Genomic DNA, 3,696 nt, shown 5'->3' with positions numbered 1-3,696 from the left:
CTAACTAACTCACTTAAAGTATTTTAAACAAAACAAACTTCAATCCATATTTAAAAAATCAACATGAGATTTAAAATTAATTCAAGTCAATGGTTCACACACATTAAACACACAACTTTTTCCTAAAATTTAAGAAGAAACATTAGCACATACTTGTAGGTAAATTCGAATAAATAATTAAAATTTAAATACAAAACAATTTGTAACATTGTTAATAATTTACCACTATCATAGGATAGTTTACTATATTCACAAATAACGTCAAGTAATTATGATACAAAAATCCATTACAATGATTGGTTTTATTCTATTTATAGTTTCCACTTAGCCACAAAGGGAAGCATAAACTGAGAGAACTACAATGAGAAATTAACGAGCCACTTTGGATATTTGTAAGAGAAAACTCTAATATAAGTAGTCATAAGTCACTTAGGTGAAAACAACAAAAGACACTAAGTATTTATCCTTCAATTGGAAAGACTTTTCTTATAAAGTATTATTTGGCAATTGCGTTTATGTACCTTGACACCAAGCTTCTTAATCAGGTTGGTTCTTAAGTCAAACCAAGCTAGTTCACCATCATTTGTTTGGAAGAGTATATTTCCCATATTACTTGTTCCAATGGGAAACGAAAGTGAAGTTAAAGGTCCAATAGTAAAGAGTTTAGTCCATGTTTCCTTCTTACCAACTTCAACCAAAATTGATACGTAAAATATAGTTGTATCTTAATAATTTGACATTAAAGAAATTGACCCATTTAAGAGAAATAAGTGTCTCACCACCAAATACAAATTAAAATCATTGTATATTTCTGTGGGTATATCTAAGGGTGTGAGGGTTGTATAACATACCTCATTGCTTATGTCAAATGATACCAAATATCCTTCATTTGTATTGTCACACAACCAATGACACATTCCCTTTAAGTAGAATCTACTATTAATACCTTGGCAATTAAGAAATTCGATATTAAGTTTCCTCCAAGAATTACTTCTTAGGCTATAAATCTCCCAAAAATATTCAAAATCCCATTCTCGATGATGAATCCCCTCCAAGTTATTGACTTCAAAATAACATACATATCTAATCACCTTATAATCATCTCTAGCACAATCATACCCAAAACCTTCATATTTAACCATAATGTCGATATAATATGGTACATCCTCAACTGGGCTGGGTGGAGTGACCTTACATTCATTGGTAGAAGGATTCCATAAATACACAATTCCTGTGCTTTCTAGGTAGAGGCAAATAATTCCATTAATACTAGAAGAACCCAAAATATAACATCCATCATCGTGACCTTCTATGAGTGGATTTGGCCAATTTAATATTTCCAAATTTTGAAAATTCTCACCAAAAAGTGAATATAAGGAAGACTTATAATTAATCTGGTCGTAAAATGGACCGAGGCATAGTAGGAGCGAGGTATCATCAAAGTAAGAATTTTGGTTAGATATGAAATTAATGCAAAAGAGGTTCATGAAATTAGGATTTTCCAACAAGAGAGCCCATGATTTGCGTATACATCCAAATCTTTTAAGAGATTTCAATGACAATTTGGAAAGAATGTTGAATGTAAGATGATCTGGTAAGTGTTTTCCAAGATTTGGAGAGACAAAGTTATCGTGCATCTCTTGGTCATGCAACCAAATGTTAATGAGTTTCCAATGGTCTTTAGTGTTCTCGCTCCAAAGGTAAATAGGATGGGTAATTTGTTGACAGTCTTTGCTAATGAGATTCTTGATGGTGGTCTCTTCCAAGTACTCCACCTATTGACAATTGACAATAATAAGTGAACAAAAGATATAACATAAAGTATGGGAATGGCTTAAATTGAACAAAAGAAACAATGTAAAATATGGAATGACTTAATTTGTGTACTTGATTGTCCTTGAGGAAGAGGGTGATTTTAGTTCCCCTAGGGAGTTGTTGGTCATTAATTTCCTTGGTTAAAAAGAAAGAGGAACTAGGTTGAGAGTTCCAAATATATTGGTCATGGTCATTATGCTTGGAGGTGAGGATAACCTTATGAGCAACCAAGTAAGTAGAGTAGAAGCCAACACCCAATTTATCAACCAAATCTAAGACAAACACACACACGTGAATACAATTAATGACAATGGAATGCAAATGAAAGTGGAATATCACCACCTTCCTACCTGCTTTGGTCATGCCAATACCATTGTCGATGATAGAAAGTGTTTTGTTAACCTTGTGAAGGATTAATCTAACAGTTAGTTCATCATTATTTAAATTTTTTTTTTCGTGAGCCTCTCAAATTGGATTTCATCCAAAGCCTGTGCATACATACGTTAATCAATAACAATTACAAAAAATTTACAGATAGAAAATCAAATTTGAAAGATAACTTACATTAGAAGCATTGATAAGTTCACGGAGAAATATTCCTTTGTTAGAATAGAAAGTCTTCTTCACCAAGCTCAACATCTCGCTCTTCTCACCTTCTAATACCAAGATCTTATCATTCGCCATTGCAGTTCCTTTTGAATAATAACAATCTGATTGAATCAATTTATCTAAACAAAACCACTCACAACCATACCTTTGTATTTGTTAACCACAACCACCCATTATAACCGTTTAATACAAAATCATCATAGACATTAGTTTTATTGCCTTAAATTAATATTAATTAATTATTAAACTTATTTAATAAATTAGCTTTTAAATTTTTAAACAAGTAATTAGTTTTTTCCTTTAAACTTTTATTGAAGTAATTATTTCATTGGAGCATGAACACATTGTATTTAGTTTGCATTATTAAAAACAATATCATTAAATATAGATAGAACACTAGGAATAAAACAAATAGTGAAACAAATACTAATGAAAAATTGAATTAAATATAAAATAAAAGGAGTAAAATATTCTACAATTTAAAAGTTTTCAAGCTTACATAACGTTAATTTTTTTATAATATTAATTGTTCTTATTAAGTTGTATTTAACCCGGGTGGATACACTTGTCTAGCCCAAATCTTTATGGGCACACCCCTTGTCTAGTGCAATTCTCTTTAACTATTTGTCATTCATATTTGAGTGTGACCATATATTTGTTGTGCAGGTTAACAATATATTATAAATTTTTAACTTATTTCGAATCCAATTTAGTTCTAACATATGTAACAATGATATATTTCAAACTATAAAATTATATGAAAATAATTTATATAAATAAGATTTTAAAATCCTAAAGAGTCTGATTTATTATATTAATAGAATTGTAAAATCTTAAAAAACACAATTATATAATTGCATACAATAAAATCTTACTTAGACTATGAGATTCTCTCTCCCCACAAATCTTATACCATCACGCCATAAGATATGCCTTACTTATACTCTTACCTCGAATAGCAAAATACCTCACTCGAAGATACATCACTAATCTAATCGTCATTTTCGAATATGTTTGAACTATCCTTGGGTTTCTTTCAAGTCTGAAAATACAAAGAAGAATTTAATTGTTATGAAAAAATCCAACACTTTATGAAAACAACAAAGCATGATTATGCTTCATCTATAAGACACGAGTTCGGATAAGCAACATATCATGAATACATAAGTGTTTTGTCTATTGGATGATATAACATTATAAACTTACTACTACATTTCATAAGCATTTATGAGCTCAAACGATAAGCGTGTAGCTTTAAGTAAACATCATATT

At 30.1% G+C, this 3,696-nt stretch overlaps 1 pseudogene across 1 annotated transcript; it reads right to left on the bottom strand.

Annotated features, from left to right (window-relative positions):
• Window positions 1-275: 275 nt before the first annotated feature.
• Window positions 276-2,499, bottom strand: LOC114180478 (uncharacterized; annotated as a pseudogene). The gene is made up of 3 exons (XR_014994214.1): window positions 2,380-2,499; window positions 1,888-2,303; window positions 276-1,775 (listed from the first exon to the last, which is right to left on the bottom strand). The product of XR_014994214.1 is annotated as an uncharacterized LOC114180478 (transcript).
• Window positions 2,500-3,696: the final 1,197 nt, after the last annotated feature.

This window comes from Vigna unguiculata, chromosome 4, assembly GCF_037176805.1.
Source record: "Vigna unguiculata cultivar grain cowpea cultivar isolate G323 ecotype 2 chromosome 4, ASM3717680v1, whole genome shotgun sequence".
NCBI lineage: Eukaryota > Viridiplantae > Streptophyta > Magnoliopsida > Fabales > Fabaceae > Vigna > Vigna unguiculata.
Note: the sequence above shows the minus strand (reverse complement) of the source record. Positions and strands in the feature narration are given on the sequence as shown.